An 18,768-nucleotide genomic window follows, 5' to 3' on the forward strand; every position below is an offset into this window, starting at 1 on the left:
CCGAGCAAATGTTATAATATTTTAGAGAAACCTTCACACTGTATCGGATCAAATGTTATCATGTATCAGATCAAGTTGAAAGAAATTGTAGGATGAATCAGAGTAAAACAAATTTCTTATTGATGTCTCAAGGTGAGTAAAATTTCAAAAGCAAGTTTGAATATCAGAGCATATATATAAAAAATACTTATTTGCATTGTACTCATGATTTTGCTTTTGATGGATTAAAGTTCTGTCTGATACCAAATTTCTCTGTCTGATACCAAATTTCGATACCAAAATTTCTCAAAGTTTTGTTTAATCTTTCAATCCTTGTTTTTGTCTAATTTCTCCAATATTTATTTAATTTTTTTTCAATATTTGTTTTAATTTAATTTCTCCCCCTTTTTCTCATAATTTAGGGTTTTGCTTTTTGTCTAATTTCAATTTTTGTTTAATTTTAATTTCTCCCCCTTTTTGACATCATCAAACATAGTTAACTCTTTCTTTTCCTTTTCTGAAAAATATTCTTTAATTTCTTCCTCTTTAGAGTTTTTCACAGATGTTTGCTCCCCCTTAATATAGCAATTATCAATAGCAAACAACAATAAGGAGAAGATAATATTTCAACAGATGTATCGGAGATTGAAATATAACCAAAATATAATCATTACAAAGAGGTAGAAATATAGGTAAAAGATGATTCCATTAAAATCATAATTGTTTCAATACATAGAATTCAACCAGCTAAATGTCAATACATGGCCCCAAGGTATAGATCCTAGAACAAGATACTAACTCCTAGAACCTAGTAAAGATCAAGATAAGTCAATGATCAAGACAAATCATGGATCGGAGTCATCAGATATAGGGTGAGGAGATGATGGATCAGAAGTGCGTCCTCTACCCCGTCTGCCTCTGCCACGAGTGGAGGTGATGGCACGAGCAGGAGAACGAGATGAACTAGGTGGTTGAGAATGCTGAGATACTAGGGCTGATACCATGAGTCTGATAGAATCAAGTACGTTCAGTGCTCTGGAAACAGATTGAAGTAGAGCAGTGAACTGGGTGGTAGCATGCTCATTCGATCCTCTGATCTCTTTCCTCAGTAGCTCATATCCACTTTCTAATGCTCCTCTGAGCCTTCCAGCCTCTGCAGTGAGGTCTGTGACCTCAATAGTAGACTCCTGTGGCTGGGGATGGGCCAATGCAAGGACTTGCCCCTGCAAGTCAAGAACTCTGCCAGTAAGTCTCCAGACAGTATCCTCAAGCTGCTGTATCCTGACGGACTGATCTGAAATCATCTGAAATATAGTGGAGATGTGGGGAGTAATGGTCTGATCAGAAGAAGTAGCTCCAGGTGCAAAAGAAGTACTACTCCACTGGCTAGACAACAAGGAAGCCACACGCTGAGATATATGCTCGATCTGATCGTCAGCCAGTCTGAACTCTGAATGAGGTGCTCTGCTCTCTGGCTGATACACTGGTGTGGGCATCCTAGTAAACTCAGAAGGGCCAGCCTCAGTATCATGAATGAACTGGGTATCTGGTGAAGCTGCCCTGAAATCATGTACAGGAGAAGTTGGACCTTCTTCTTCTACTCTGCCTTCAGTTCTGTCTTCAGCTCTTTCCTCAGCTCTCTCCTCAGCTCTTTCTTCAGAGCCCTTGATCCAACCACCAACAGTCTTTGTAATTCCCATTCGGTGTAGGCTGTGTTGGTTGAAAGTGTCCACATGTGAGAGCTTGGTAGGTGTCTCCCCTTCACAGCTAACTCCAAACCTCCTAAAAACTCTAGTAAGGGCCATACCATAAGGCAAGTGTGCCTTGGATCTGTTCAAAGTTTCTCTCATGGCCTCTATCATAAGTGTAGGGAGGTTTAAGGGGGTCTGAGTGATGATATGAAACATAACACATACATCTCTGCCAGATAGTAAGTCATGTCTACCACTCCTAGGAAAGAATAGTTTTGTCACAATCTGATGCAGGACCCTCATCTCAATGGACAGTAGCTTTGCTTCCAATCTGTTTAAACTTCCTGAAAAATCTTCTCCTAAGATAATTCTGATCCCTTCTTCTTTAATTGGGAGTTCCATATATGAGTATCCTTCACTAGGCAACTGAAGTATCTCTCTCAATATCCTAGAATCCAAACAGATGTCAATCCCCTTTACAGTTGAAGTCACAGATCCGTTTCCATAATTTAGGTTCTGGTAGAACTCTCTGACTAGATCAACATAGGTGACTTCCTTAAGAGAGCAATAAAGTTCCCATCCTTGATTTTTGATCTTGGTAGCAAAAGTAAAGCCTTCTTTCTCAAAGAACCGAAAATCTATATTTTTCCCGGTTTCTACTTTTCTATCAGAAAGAAGATTTACATTGGGGCTTATGGAGGGTTGAGAGGGACCTTGAGCAGGTACTGAAACTGGATTGGGAACAGTGGAAGACTGAGCATGCCTTTTCTTTCGGACAATTTCCTCAGGCTCTCGGATTGATTTCCTTCTTTGGGGAAGTTTCATCTTTGGAGCCATATCCAATAAGGTAGCAGACAAGAAGACTTGAATTCAGTGGAGGAGGGATCACTAAAGAGTAAAGAAGAATTTTGGTGGAAAAAAGAAGTGGATTTTGAATGAACGGTGAAGTTCTAGGGCACGTTCCACCCGCGCCAAACACTGCGAGAATGCACAGAAAAATCCTTTTCAAGGAGGCGATTTTTGGTGGAGAGAAGGAGGGAGAATTGCCTCGAAATTAATCTTTGAATTTGGAGCAAAACAGAAGTTTGGAGAGGACGGCTTTCGGAAGGAAGACGACGAGAAGATGAGTCGTCTCATAAACAGGTTTCCCGTTTTAAAAACAATGAACCCGATGGAAGTTGGTGGGATTTACAAGTTTGCCATTGAGTCGACTCATGGGGGTCGACTCATGAAGTTCAGAAAATCAGGAAAAATGCAAATAAATTCCAGAAAAATTCAAAATTTTGGGAGAAAGAATTTTGCTCAATGATAAGTTTTTAGAGTGATAAACCTGAGCTTTTGGAACTAGGATAGATGTTGAAAATTGAGCTCTAAGAGATTTTGACATCTATTCTTTGGAAATTGAGAAATTTCAGACAAATGGATCTAGAATTCCTAGATTTCTCCTAATTTCACAGAATCTTTCCTCAACAAGGGCCTTTGTAAAGATATCAGCTAATTGATTTTCAGTGCAAACATATTCAAGAATTATATTTTTGTTTTGAACATGTTCTCTTATAAAATGATGTCTTATCTCAATATGTTTAGATCTTGAGTGTTGTATTGGATTTTTAGATAGATTTATAGCACTTGTATTATCACATTTTATTGGTGTTTCATTAAGTTTGATTCCAAAATTTTGTTGCTTAATCCACAAGATTTGAGCACAACAACTTCCGGCTGCAATGTATTCGGCCTCAGCCGTAGACAGTGCTACCGAATTTTGTTTCTTGCTAAACCATGAGATTAGGTTAACTCCAAGAAATTGGCAAGTTCCACTTGTGCTTTTTCTATCTAATTTACATCCAGCAAAATCAGCATCAGAATATCCTAACAAATTAATTTGTGAGTCCTTAGAGTACCATAACCCTATAGTTTGTGTACCATTTAAGTATCTAAGGATTCTTTTAGCATTCAAACGAGATTCCTTAGGATTAGATTGATATCTTGCACATAAGCAAACACTAAACATGATATCAGGCCTACTTGCAGTTAAATATAATAATGAGCCAATCATACCTCTATAGTATTTTAAGTCTACGCTTTTACCTTCATCATCCTTGTCAAGCTTACATGAGGGACTCATTGGTGTGCCAATTGGTTTGCAGTTCTCCATTCCAAATCTTTTGAGTAGTTCCTTGGTGTACTTGCTTTGGGTGATGGAGATTCCCTCTTTTGATTGTTTGATTTGGAGTCCGAGGAAGAAGGTGAGTTCTCCCATCATGCTCATCTCGAACTCTCCCTGCATAAGCTTAGCAAAGTCTTGACAAAGGGATTCATTAGTAGACCCAAAAATTATGTCATCAACATAAATTTGTATAATTAGCATATCATTTTGGTTTCTTTTAATAAATAGAGTTGTATCCACATTGCCTCTTGAGAAACCATTATTTAGTAGAAATTTGCTTAGCCTTTCATACCATGCTCTAGGTGCTTGTTTTAGACCATATAAAGCTTTATTTAATCTAAAGACATGATTGGGAAAAGCATGATTTTCAAATCCAGGGGGTTGTTCTACATATACTTCTTCAGAAATATATCCATTTAAAAATGCACTTTTAACATCCATTTGAAATAGTTTGAATTTCATAAAGCAAGCATAAGCAAGTAGAAGTCTAATGGCTTCTAATCTAGCAACAGGTGCAAAGGTTTCATCAAAATCAATTCCTTCTTCTTGATTATATCCCTTAGCAACCAGTCTTGCTTTATTTCTAATTACATTTCCATGCTCATCTAATTTGTTTCTAAAGACCCATTTTGTGCCAATTATTGAATAATCTTTAGGTCTTTTCACTAAGGTCCAAACATTATTTCTTTCAAATTGACTGAGTTCTTCTTGCATAGCATTAATCCAGTTATGATCATTTTCAGCTTCTTCAAAAGTTTTAGGTTCAAGTTGAGATACAAAAGCACAATGATTAAGTTCATCTCTAAGTGAAGAATGTGTTTTTACCCCATGCATAGGATCTCCGATAATTAATTCCTTAGGGTGGTTGTAAACATACCTCCATTCCTTGGGTAAGTCATTTGTACCTTGAGGTTGTTCTTGAATTTCTTCACCTTTCTCATTTTGTTCATCTTCTTGATCCTTGTCTTCTGGAGTTGCTGAATCTTTTAGAGTGATCTCCTTCATACCTTCTATTAGTGGATCTGCATCATCAACACCCTTATTCTTCCTTGAAGGAAGATCGTTAGATTCATCAAAGACAACATGTATGGACTCCTCAACTACTAAGGTTCTTTTGTTGAACACTCTAAATGCTTTACTAGTGGAGGAGTAGCCTAGAAGGATTGCTTCATCTGATTTTGCATCAAATTTACCAAGTTTTTCTTTGCCATTATTTAATACAAAACATCGGCAACCAAAAACATGAAAATAGGCAATATTTGGTTTTCTTCCTTTCCAAAGTTCATAGGGGGTTTTCTTTAAAAATTGTCTTATTAAAGCACGATTTAAAATGTAACATGCTGTGTTAATAGCTTCCGCCCAAAAATATTTTGGAAGGTTGCTTTCACAGAGCATGGTACGGGCCATTTCTTCTAAGGTTCTATTTTTCCTTTCAACTACCCCATTTTGTTGGGGTGTCCTAGGAGCAGAGAAGTTGTGGCCAATTCCATTTTCATCACAAAAATTTTCAAAGTCATGATTTTCAAATTCTGTTCCATGATCACTTCTAATATTTTGAATTGAAAACCCTTTTTCATTAGTGACTTTTCGATGAAATTTCGTGAAAATTTGAAAAGTTTCATTTTTGAGAGCTAAAAAGAAAACCCAAGTAAAACGAGAGTAATCATCAATTATTACAAATCCATATCGTTTTCCTCCTAGACTAGTGGTTTTAGTTGGTCCAAATAAATCCATATGTAAGAGGTCTAAAGGTCTAGAAGTTGAAATAGTGTTTTTGGATTTAAATGATATTCTAGTTTGTTTACCTAATTGGCATGCATCACAAATTCTATCCTTTTCAAAATTTAATCTTGGCAAACCGAGAACTAAATCCTTTTTGATTAAATTTGAAAGAGAATGCATGCTAATATGTGCAAGTCTACGATGCCACAGCCAACTAGTCTCATTTATTTTAGCATTTAAGGAAACTAGGCATTGCATGTCTAATTTAGTTAAATCATTCAAGTCTACCATATAAACATTGCCATGCCTATGTCCTATAAATTTAATGCCATCGTTGATAGGACTAGTCACAATGCAAACAGATGATTCATATATCAAATATATGTAGTTTCAGATCTAAATAAAAATGCATCACATATACATCAAATTTCAGATCTAAAACTAAATTTACACATATCAAATATATATCTAAAAAATAATTAAAATATTTTAAAAATATCTTTTCAAAAATCGATTCACATCAAACTAGGACAACCTTTACAGTATAGGGGGTAAACCCTATATCAGGACAACCTTATATCAGTTTGATGTAAATTTTTAATCATTCTAATTTTAGAACATGCTAATTTTTAGATTTAAAAGGATTTGATTTAATTATGAAGATTCAAAAATGACTTTGTTTCCTTTATCACAAAATTGACTGATGCTAAGTAAGTTATGCTTTAAACCTTTAACTAGTAAAACATTCTCAATGTATTTGGAGGGAGTGATACCAATGTTACCTATCCCGATGATCTTTCCTTTGCCATTATCTCCAAAGGTGACCATCCCTCCATCCTTAGCATCAAGCGTGATGAATTGTGATTCATCACCAGTCATGTGTCTCGAGCATCCGCTGTCAAGATACCATTTCCTGTTTCCTTCTTGGGATGCTAGACACACCTGCAAGCACAGATCAAGTTTCTGTCTTAGGTACCCAAGCTTTCTTGGGTCCTTTCAGGTTAGTCAGAATGGTTCCTTTTGGAACCCATATTTTCTTTGTGTTTGCATATTTGTTAATAAGACATGTGTATGATTTATGTCCTATTCTTCCACATTTAAAACAAGTAATATTTGTAGGCTTTTTGCTTGAATAATTTGCATAAATATCCTTCAAAAATTTTTGTTTCTTCAGGGGTTTATAACCAAGTCCAGCCTTATCATATATAGCTTTCTGATTATCAAGGATCATATTTAGCTTGTTTGAACTTAAGGTGAACTTATCTACTATAGATTTCAGTTTGTTAATTTCATCCTTAAAGTTTTGATTTTCTTGAATCAATGTGAATTTTTCAATTGAAAGAATTTCAGCTTGTTTCACTAAGGACTGATTTTCCAATTTCAGCTCTTTGTTTTTCTTCCCTAGTTTCATTAATTCATCAATTGAATCATAGAAAGCTTCATGCAATTCTTCAAAAGTAAATTCACTAGTGGATTCAGAAGTTACCTCATTTTCATGTGCCATCAGGCACAGATTGGCTTGTTCGGTGGAGGTTTCCTCGTCGGAGCTTGAGTCATCACTCGCACTCCAGGTCGCCATCATTGCCTTCTTTTTGAATTTCTTTGGACCTTTCTTCAATTGAGGACATTCGGATCTGAAATGTCCTGGCTTCTTGCACTCGTAGCATATAGGGGTTTGATCTTTCTCCTTTTCTATGCTTTGATCCCCTTTTGTAAATTTCTTTCTCATCCCCTGTTTCCTTTTTCTTAGAAACTTCTTGAATTTCCGGGTGATGAGAGCCATCTCCTCATCCTGATCTTCATCTTCAGAGTCATCTGTTTCATAATCAGGTGAAGTTGTGGATTTGAGGGCAATGGTTCTTTCTTTTTGATTTCATCCTCTTGATGTTGCATCATGCTAAGTTCATGAGTCATCAAGGATCCAAGAAGCTCTTCTAGAGGTAGAGTGTTCAAGTCCTTTGCTTCTTGGATGGCAGTCACCTTGGCTTCCCAAGTTCTTGGCAGTGACCTGAGAATCTTCCTTACAAGTTCACTGTTAGTATAAGATTTGCCAAGACTCTTTAAACCATTGATTATATCAGTAAAACGAGTAAACATAGCAGTTATGGACTCATCATGCTCTATTTTGAACAATTCATATTTATGTACAAGCATGTTTATTTTAGACTCTTTTACTTGATTTGTTCCCTCATGGGTGACTTCTAACCTATTCCATATTTCTTTAGCAGATGCACAAGTAGAAATGCGATTAAATTCACTAGCATCTAGTGCACAATAAAGAACATTCATAGCTTTGGCATTTAATTGTGCTAATTTCTTGTCAACCTCATCCCATTCTTTCTCGGGTTTGGTTGACTCCTCACCATCTATAATCTTGGTGGGTGTGTGAGGACCATTCACTATGATACTCCACATATCATAGTCGAGTGCTTGTATGAAAATCTTTATCCGAGCTTTCCAATAGGTGTAATTAGACCCATTGAAAAGTGGAGGTCGGTTTGTTGATTGCCCCTCGGCTAGAGAAGTTCCAACATGGGTTGCCATAGATCTTTGGCTCTTTGATTGTTAGATCAAAGAAGGCTAGAGCACTGGCTCTGATACCACTTGTTGCCCAGCTATGCAACCCAAGAGGGGGGGTGAATTGGGTTTCTAAAAATTTTAAGCCCAACAAATGACTTATGAAGAACAAAACAATGGCTTTAAATCAATATTAATTAACTAAAGCAGTATTGCAAGGATATAAATATGATAAAGCGATAAAGCACACCACAAACACAAGGATTTATAGTGGTTCGGTGCTAACCTTGCACCTACGTCCACTCCCCAAGATCCCACTTGGGAATTTTAATCCACTATCCTTTGTATTCAACCCGAATACAAAACGTCGGAAACTCCGACACTAGCTATCCCAAGCTAGAATACAGGACGTCGGAAACTCCGACCCTAGCTATCCCAAGCTAGAACACTTGTTTCCCGGGTACAAGCCAACCCACAACACTCCGATTTCAGGTTCGGATCAACCTTTCCTTGTTTTGGAAATCCTCCAAAAACAAGAGCAAAAACTCACAAAGAGTAAGAATATTTAGAGCACAGATGAATACAAAAACAGCTCCTTAAATGAGCAAATATAACAATAAAAGCTTTACTCAAATGAAGAACCCCTTTTTCAGATTTTCTCAAGATGAATGAACGGTTGAACGCTTGAGAAGAGGTTGATTGTTGATTGAAGATCTCTTGAAAGCTTTGAACGATCTCTAGATCAAGGTTGAAACGATAGGCGTGAAGAATTCTCTCCTTGAAAGATCTTCCTTTTCTCTTTCACAATCTCTCTGGTATATTGTGGATCCTCTCTCTTTTTCTCTATGGATATTTCGTTGATCTCAGGCTTTTTCTTGCAAATTTCGGATCCTCTCTTCTGTTCTTCCCTTTTTCCTCTCTTTTCTTCTCTACATTTGATTTCACGTTTGATCCGCTATTTAATCTGCAATTTCTTTCATCATTTAAAGCATTTTGTAGCATTAGAAGCAAGAGAAAACAATTTAGGCAGATAAAGAGCCGTTAGAGGATTTTTAGGAAGCATAAATGGCAATTAAAACGGGCAAAAAAATAGTCGTTGCTGACATTTCCCGTCGCAGGGGTCGACTCATGAGTCGACTCATGCTTCAGGAGTCGACTCATGAGTCGACTTCTGTTGCAACAGACCAGAAGATCTGATTTCTGAATTTTTCGGTTCAAATCAGCAGGGGTCGACTCATGAGTCGACTCATGCCTTGTGGGTCGACTCATGAGTCGACTCACAGGTCGTGCCAAGCCAAAAAATCCAGCGTGCCATGGGAATTTTTTTCGTGCCATTCAGCTCATAGTGCCATGAGTTGACTCATGAGTCGACTCATGCACTTCAAACCTTCATAACTTCAAAAATATTAGTCCAAACACAATGAAATTTTCACCAATAGATTTCAAATCATTTGTTCTACCAAATGGTACTATCAAATCAGGATTTTAGCAAATTACGATTTTGCCCTTGAAGAGCATAAGGACTTTTTCAATTGTTTGTATCCCTTCAATCTGCTTTGTAATCATCAAAATCAATCTAGGAGCAACAATTATTTCTTTCAAATTGATTAAGTTCCTCTTGCATTGCATTAATCCAATTATGATCATTTTCAGCTTCTTCAATAGTTTTAGGTTCAAGATGAGATACAAAAGCACAATGATTAAATATATCTCTAAGTGAAGAACGAGTTTTTACCCCATGCATAGGATCACCAATAATTAACTCCTTAGGGTGATTGTGAACATACCTCCATTCCTTGGGTAGGTCATTTGTACCTTGAGGTTGTTCTTGAATTTTTTGCCTCTCTCATCTTGTTTGTCTTCTTATTCCTCGTCCTCTAGAGTTGTTGAATCTTTCAGAGTGATCTCCTTCATACCTTCTATTAGAGGATCTGCATCATCAACACCCTCATTCTTCCTTGAAGGAAGATCGTTAGATTCATCAAAAACAACATGTATGTACTCCTCAACTACTAAAGATCTTTTGTTAAAAACTCTAAAAGCTTTACTAGTGGAGGAGTAACCTAGAAAGATTGCTTCATCTAATTTTGCATCAAATTTACCAAGTCTTTCTTTACCATTATTTAATACAAACATCGGCAACCAAAAATATGAAAATATGCAATATTTAGTTTTCTTCCTTTCCAAAGTTCATAGGGGGTTTTCTTTAAAATTTGTCTAATCAAAGCACGATTTAAAATGTAACATGCTGTGTTAATTGCTTCCGCCCAAAAATATCTTGGAAGGTTGCTTTCACAAAGTATGGTACGGGCCATTTCTTCTAAGGTTCTGTTTTTCCTTCAACTACCCCATTTTGTTGGGGTGTCCTAGGAGCAGAGAAGTTATGGCCAATTCCATTTTCATCACAAAAGTTTTCAAAGTCTTGATTTTCAAATTCAGTTCCATGATCACTTCGAATATTTTGAATTAAAAATCCTTTTTCATTAGTGACTTTTCGGTGAAATTTAGTGAAAATATGAAAAGTTTTATCTTTGTGTGCTAAAAAGAAAAACCCAAGTAAAACGAGAGTAATCATCTATAATTACAAAATCATATCATTTTCCTCCTAGACTAGTGGTTCTAGTTGGTCCAAATAAGTCCATATGCAAAAGCTCTAAAGGTCTAGAAGTTGAAACAACATTTTTGGATTTAAATGAAACTCGAGTTTGTTTACCTAGTTGGCATGCATCACAAATTCTATCTTTTTCAAAATTCAGTTTAGGCAAGCCAAGAACTAATCTTTCTTAATTAATTTTGAAAGAGAATGCATGCTAATGTGTGCAAGTCTACAATGCCAAAGCCAACTAGTCTCATTAACTTTAGCATTCAAGGATACGAGGCATTGCATGTTTATTTTGGCTAAATCATTTAAATCTACCATATAAACATTGCCATGTCTATGTCCAATAAATTTAATGCCATCGTTAATAGGACTAGTTACAATGCAAACAGATGATTCAAAAACAACTTTATACCCTTTATCACAAAATTGACTAATGCTAAGTAAGTTATGCTTTAAATCATTAACTAACAAAATATTTCAATGTATTTGGAGGGAGTGATACCAATGTTACCTATCCCGATGATCTTTTCTTTGCCATTGTCTCCAAAGGTGACCATCCCTCCATCCTTAGCATCAAGTGTGATGAATTGTGATTCATCACCAGTCATGTGTCTCAAGCATCCACTGTCAAGATACCATTTCCTGTTTCCTCCTTGGGATGCTAGACACACCTGCAAGCAATAGTCAAGTTTTTGTTTTAGGTACCCAAGCTTTCTTGGGTCCTTTTTGGTTAGTCAAAATGGTTCCTTTTGGAACCCATATTTTCTTTATAGTTGAGTTTGCAGATTTGTCAAAGAAGCAAGTGTATGACTTATGTCCTACTCTACCATATTTGAAACAAGTAATATTGGTAGACTTATTACTTAAAGAATTACATAAATATTTTTCAGATATTTTTGTTTCTTCAAGGGGTTATAGCCAAGTCCAGCCTTATCATATACGACTTTTTGATTATCAAGAATCATATTTAGTTTGTTTGAACTTAAGGTGAACTTATCTACTATTGGGTTTCAGCTTGACAATTTCATTCTTTAAGCTTTGATTTCTTGAAGCAAGGTGGATTTTTCAATTGAAAAGTTTTTAGCTTGTTTCAATAAGGATTGATTTTTCAATTTTAGCTCTTTATTTTTCATCCCTAGTTTCTTTAATTCATCAACTAAATCATAGAAAGCTTCATGCAATTCTTCAAATGTAAAGTCACTAGGGGTTTCAGAAATTACCTCATTTTCGTGTGCCATAAGGCACAGGTTGGCTTGTTCGGTTGAGGTTCTTCATCGGAGCTTGAGTCATCACTCGCACTCCATGTGACCATCATGGCTTCTTCTTGAACTTCTTGGAACCTTTCTTCAGTTGTGGACATTCGGATTTGAAGTGTCCTGGCTTCTTGCACTCGTAGCAATAAGGGGTTGGTCTTCCTCTTTTTCTTTGCTTTGTTTCTCTTTTGTGAATGGCCTCTTTCTCATCCCCTATTTCCTTTTTCTCAAAAATTTCTTGAATCTTCGGGTGATGAGAGCCATCTCTTCATCTTGTTCTTCACTTCAGTGTCATCAGTTTCTTCATCAGGAGGACTGTGGATTTGAGGGCGATGGTTCTTTTCTTTTTGACTTCTTCCTCTTGATGTTGCTTCATGCTTAGCTCATGATCATCAAAGATCCAGAAGCTCTTCTAGAGGTAAGGTGTTCAAGTCCTTCGCTTCTTGGATGGCAGTCACTTTGGCTTCCCAAGTTCTTGGCAAGGATCTGAGAATCTTTCTTACAAGCTCACTGTTAGTATAGGACTTACCAGACTCTTTAAACCATAATGATATCAGTAAAATGAGTAAACATTACAGTTGGGACTCATCATGCTCCATTTTAAACAATTCATATTTATGCACAAGCATGTTTATTTAGACTCTTTTACTTGATTGGTTCCCCATGGGTTACTTCTAACCTATCCCATATTTCTTTAGCAGAAGAACAAGTAGAAATACGATTGAATTCATTTGCATCAAGAGCACAATAAGTACATTCATTGCTTTAGCATTTATTGGGCCATCTTTTTATCAACCTCATCCATTCTTTCTCGGATTTGGTTGATTCCTCACCATCTATAATTTTAGTGGGTGTGTGAGGATCATTCACTATGATACTCCACATATCATAGTTCGAGTGCTTGTATGAATATTTTCATCCGAGCTTTCCAATAGGTGTAATTAGATCCATTGAAAAGTGGAGGTCGGTTGGTGGATTGCCCTCGCTAGAGAAGTACCGACGTGGGTTGTCATAGATCTTTGGCTCCTTGATTGTTTAGATCAAAGATGGGCTAGAGCACCGGGCTCTGATACCACTTGTGCCCAGCTATGCAACCAAGAGGGGGGGTGAATTGGATTTCTAAAAATTTTAAGCTTAACTAATGACTTATAAAAAATTTTGTCAATAGCAAAATGGAATGAGGAGAAAAAACCTTAGTTCAAGATTAATTGCCTAAAGCAAGAGAGCAAGGAATAATGAAGAGTTAAAGAGAAGCAATTATGCACACCACAAACACAATGATTTATAGTGGTTCGGTGCCAACCTTGCACCTACATCCACTCCCCAAGCTCCTACTTGGGAATTTCATCCACTATACTTGTATTCAACCCGAATACAACATCAAAACTCCGACACTAGCTATCCCAAGCTAGTCCACTTGGTTTCCCGGGTACAAGCCAACCCAATACACTCCGATTCTAGGTTCGGATCAACCTTCCCTTATTTTGGAACCCCTCCAAAACAAAAACAATCACTCAAAATGAGTAAAACAATTTATAGCATAAATAAGTACAAGAAAAGCCCCTTTAATGAGCGAATATAACTTTAAATATACCTTTACTCAAGAGAAGAAGCCCCTTTTTGGATTTCCTCAAAGTGGATGGAGAATTGATTGAGCGTTGAGGAGTTGGTGAGCTTGGATTGATGGCTTCTTGGAAGCTTTAAATGAGCTCTTGATTAGGGCTGAAAAGTTGGCTTGAGAAACCCTTTCTCTTTTGAATGCACTTGAATGCTCTTTTGAATGTTCTTCTTTTTCTTTTTTAATCTCTTGCACTCTCTTTTTCTTTTGTTGTTTGTTTCCCACCTTGAATCCTTTTATAGCTTTAAGAAATAGAAGAAAATATTCTAGGCTGAAAAGAGCGTTAGACCACATTAAATGAGCATTAAAAGTACTTAAAACGGGTTAAAAACTAGCCGTTGCAGAAAATCCCATCGCAGGGGTCGACTCATGAGTCGACTCATGCCTCAGGGGTCGACTCATGAGTCGACCTCTGTTGAAGCAACCAGAAAATAGGTTTCTGCAACTTTGGCCTAAGACAGCAGAAGTCGACTCATGAGTCGACTCATGCCTTGAGGGTCGACTCATGAGTCGACTCACAGGCCGTGCCAAGCCAAAAATTCAGCATGCCAAACTGCTCATTGTGCCATGAGCTGACTCATGAGTCGACTCATGGATTTCAAACATGCATAACTTCAAAAATACAAGTCCAAAAATAATAAAATTTTCGCCAATAGAACACAAATCTTTGGTTCTACCAAATGATACTATTAAATCAGGATTTTGGTAAAATTATGATTTTGTCCCTGAAGAGCACAAAGACTTTTTCAAATAAAAAATATTGGTACCCCTTCAATCTGCTTTGTAATCATCAAAATCAATCTAGGAGCAACAACTTATATGATAACACCTTGTAATTTCTCCATATGTAACATTACTATCTGAGTATTGGATACTAGAAGTCTAGTTCACATATGCAATTCATTGCAAGGACTTCAAGTTAGTAGAAAATTTAAGAATGACGAGAGATTCTTAAATATGGGAGATGAAAGTCAAGTTCCAATCTGGGCTTTAAGAGTCGTCGAGCTTGTTTTCAAGTCTAATAGTATCATTTTAAGTGATTATCATATCTTTCTTGATAAATATAATTTTTGTTGGTCTTTTGGCCAAAGATGGTTATAATTTATCAATAAAGAATGATTATTGTGATATCATTATGAATGATGTTACAATAATGTGAGGATAATTAAGAAATGATATCTATATATTGTCACAACCATGAGTATAATGTACACTCTAAATAAACATCCAAAGTTAGATAATATCACAGATACCTACCTTTGGCATTGCAGGCTCGATCATATTAACAAAGTAGGATAAACATATTTGCACAAGAGGGTATCCTCAATATCAATGATTGTGAATTATTGTCAACCTGTGAGTCTTGTCTTCTTGAAAAGATGACTAAGTCATCTTTTACTGAAAAAGGTGAATGAGCTAGTAAAGTTCTAGGTCTAATACATAGTAATATTTATGGACCAATGAACATTAGTGCCAGAGGAGGATATAGCTATTTCATTACGTTCACAAATGACCTATCTAGGTATGGGTATGTCTACTTGATGAAACACAAGTCCGAATCATCTGAAATGTTCAAATGATTTCATAATGAAGTAAAGAAATAAATTGAAAAATGTATTAAGACTCTTTGATCTAATCAAGGGGGTGAATATATTTCCAGTGAATTTCTAACATATCTTGAAGAGAATAAAATTCTCTCATAATAGACTCCTCGAGGGACACCACAGCATAATGGTGTCTCAAAAAGAAGGAATCGAACCTTGTTGGATATGGTTCGATCTATGATGGGGTTTGCCAGTCTGCCAATCTCTTTTTGGAGATATGCACTTGAGACGGTCTATTTTGTGCTCAATAATGTTCCAAGCAAGTCAGTTAGTAAAACACCTTATGGATATGGTTAGGGCATAGGCTGAACCTCACTTTCTTAAGGTCTGGGGTGTCTGGCTTATGTCAAACGATTACAAACCGACAAACTCGGACCTAGATCCGATAAGTGTAATTTTGTAGGGTGCCTCAAGAAAATGAGGAGATATTACTTTTACCTTCCTGTTGAACAAAAAATATTTGTCAGTTAGAAGAGATCATCCTCAACTCAAATGTGTGGGAAGATGGGACATCCAACACTTGGGCATTGGAAAAAGAGGAGGAAGAGAGAATGGTGTGGAGACGGAGAGGAGATCTGAGTTCACAATTTAATTTTTTTAAAATCCTAAGAGACCGTCTCTTAAATAGACTTTTTCTTGATTCCAATCAATCTACAAAGGCTAGTCCTTATCTCATAAAGATTTTTATCTTTTAATCTGATTTTTTTTCAAAAAAACTAAATTCAATTGGAAAGATCCTCACCTCTTTTAACAAGTAGATGGGGTGCCCCACATTCTATAAGGCAAGTAGAGTGGGCATTCTCATCAAATGAGGCAAGTAGTTGGGGCACCAACTTTTGACGCTCCTTAGGATTTTATACATACAAGAGAGGGGGCATAGCTTCTCTCTCTCTCTCCTTCCATGCTAAGGCAAAAGAGGGGGTGGGTCTCTTTCTCTTCTTACACCCACTCCAAGGGGTGTGCGCCATTTGGACTTTCCCAAAAAGGAGGCATGCACCTCCTCTCTTTTTCTAATTAATCCACACCATAGAAGGAAATAATAAAGGAGAAAATACGGAGATTTATTACCAACTAATTGGCTTGATCCAATCTTTTTGGGCCCTCAAATAGGTGCCCCTCTAAATCCAAATCAAATGGATCTAGTTAAGGTTCAAGACTATAGACTTGATCAAATCCTTATCTAATAAGGAATCCAAGTCTAGAGAAGAATTAGATTTAACCATGTGCTAGCATGGTTCTCCTAAATCCAATAGAATTTCATTAAATCCTAACCCAATTAGAACTTCACAAGCTTAATTAGTTAATTCAAGATTAAATCCCTTAATGTATGCCTCATAGATTCAATTCTATCTGGTAGTGAGATATATGATGATCTCCATTGTAATATCATCGAAACTCCTTTCGATGGATTGGAATAATTCTAACTCTATCCTTCAAGGATCATCAATCATCAAGATGAACATCCGATGAGTCTTATAATCTATCAGTGACACCTAGCAATATGTAGTGACAATCCAGTAGAATGAAAGTATAAACCTTCCGGTACAGTTATCGTATGTGATTCAATCCTTCTATCGTAAGTTCTGACTTGATGGAGGTTATGGAGAACTCGTCAGATCTCATCGTTAGTCATATGCTAGATTAGCTCGACTTGAGTTCACTTGTGAATATCATGAAAACTCTTTTTCAGTATTCATACTTGTTTTGGCTAAAGACTTTTTGAACTCAGTCTCACAAATCACATAGGACTTCTTCTTTTCTATCAAGGTTGATAGATTCCATCTAGGTGCATCCTACTCCTAATAGCGAATCTGAACCTACTGTAGTCAACATACACAGTAATGATCCGAATGGCTAGGGATCAAAAAAATATGCAGTCAAACTCGGTAGCCTCACTGCGAATAGCCGATGACACCGCAGGTCAAAGAACCACTCACACCACTATAGCATTGAGACAACCATTAATGAGTAAGAAGATATCCAAGTGATTTCTCATGTTGGTCACACTTAATATAAGTTATTCTCTAACAACCATCTATACTTTCACCTCAATATTTCTACACTGCAGACTCAAGACTCGTCTGTCCAAAAAGAAGGTAATCCTGATCTTTAAATGAATTAATCACTGTCCTTTGTGATGATCTCCTGATCGAAAGTATTTAGAAACTAATTATTAATTAATGTATGTCTCAAATTCTCAATACCTTGAGAAAATTCAAAATCATCTTTATTAATTTCTAAGACAATTCATGGACATCTAAACATAATTGAAAATAAAAATATACTTTATCAATAATAAAAGTGTTACAAGTACAAAGTTAAGTCTTAAAATTATAAAATGTGTAAGCCAACAATTGGCTTCTAGGATACTAATCTAACACAGTGATCAGCAGGAATATATATTTGATAAGAGGAGCATCTTGGAGAGACCGAAGAGTATAGGAGGAGCTAGAGAAGTGAAGATGGATAGTGATAATCAGTCACAGACTGAAGGCACTTACATAAATGTACCTGTTGAGGTTGAGTTGAGTAAGAGATATTCTACTCAAGTGGAGGACCATATAGAGGCCAACTGTTCAGATGGAGGTGTAGGAGGAGCCACAGACATCATGTGGGAGGAAGTCACTAGTGAAAGTGGCATTGCACAAGCCCCAACATATCATTCGCAGGCCAATTGATATGGCATTGATGAGACAGTTTCATATGCTCTCATCACTGATAATAGAGATCCAAAGGTATTTAAGGAGGCCATGGAGAGCCCAGATCGAGAGTTATGAATGCAGGCCATGATGCAGGAGACTAGTCACTAGAGAAGAACAAGACATGGCAGCTGGTGGATCTTCCAAGAGGTGCTCGAGCTATCGGTTCCAAGTGGGTGTTCACACAGAAGGAGGCACCTTTAGAGCAAGGTAGAGTCCAATTCAAGATGAGGCTTGTTGCCAAGGAGTACTCTCAGAGAGAGAGAGTAGACTACATCGAGGTATTCTCTCCAATGGTATGTCATACTTCAATTCGAGTGTTGCTGTCGCTTGTAGCTTAGCATGATATGGAGTTGGAGCAGAGGGATGTGAAGACGCTATTCTTGCATGGAAGACTAGAGGAGAGAATCTACATGAAGCAACCAGATGATATTATTCGGTCTGGATTGGAGGATAAGGTGTGTCTTCTCATGAAATCTCTTTATGGTTTGAAGCTATCACCTTGATAGTGGTACAAAAGGTTTGATGCTTTTATCCCGAGCCTCGAATTTACTAGGTGTGAACATGATAGCTGTGTATATATGAAGGATATGGATAAAGATGATGTACTATATCTACTTCTGTGCATAGATAATATGCTCATTGCCAGCAGGAGTGCAGAAGCAGTGGATGAGCTGAAAGGTGCATTGTCCGAAGAATTTGAGATGAAGGATTTGGATTCGATGTGAAAAATTCTCGACAAAGAGATTTGTCAGGACAGGAGCTGAGATATTCTCCACTTGTAATAGGGTGGTTACATCGACAAGGTGTTAGAGAGATTTGGGATGGACAAAGCCAAACAGTTGGAACATCGTTGACAAGCCACATATCTCTCTCAAAGCAAAAGTGCCCCAGACTAAGGAAGAAAGAGAGTACA

Source organism: Elaeis guineensis, chromosome 10 (assembly GCF_000442705.2).
Source record: "Elaeis guineensis isolate ETL-2024a chromosome 10, EG11, whole genome shotgun sequence".
NCBI classification, from domain to species: domain Eukaryota; kingdom Viridiplantae; phylum Streptophyta; class Magnoliopsida; order Arecales; family Arecaceae; genus Elaeis; species Elaeis guineensis.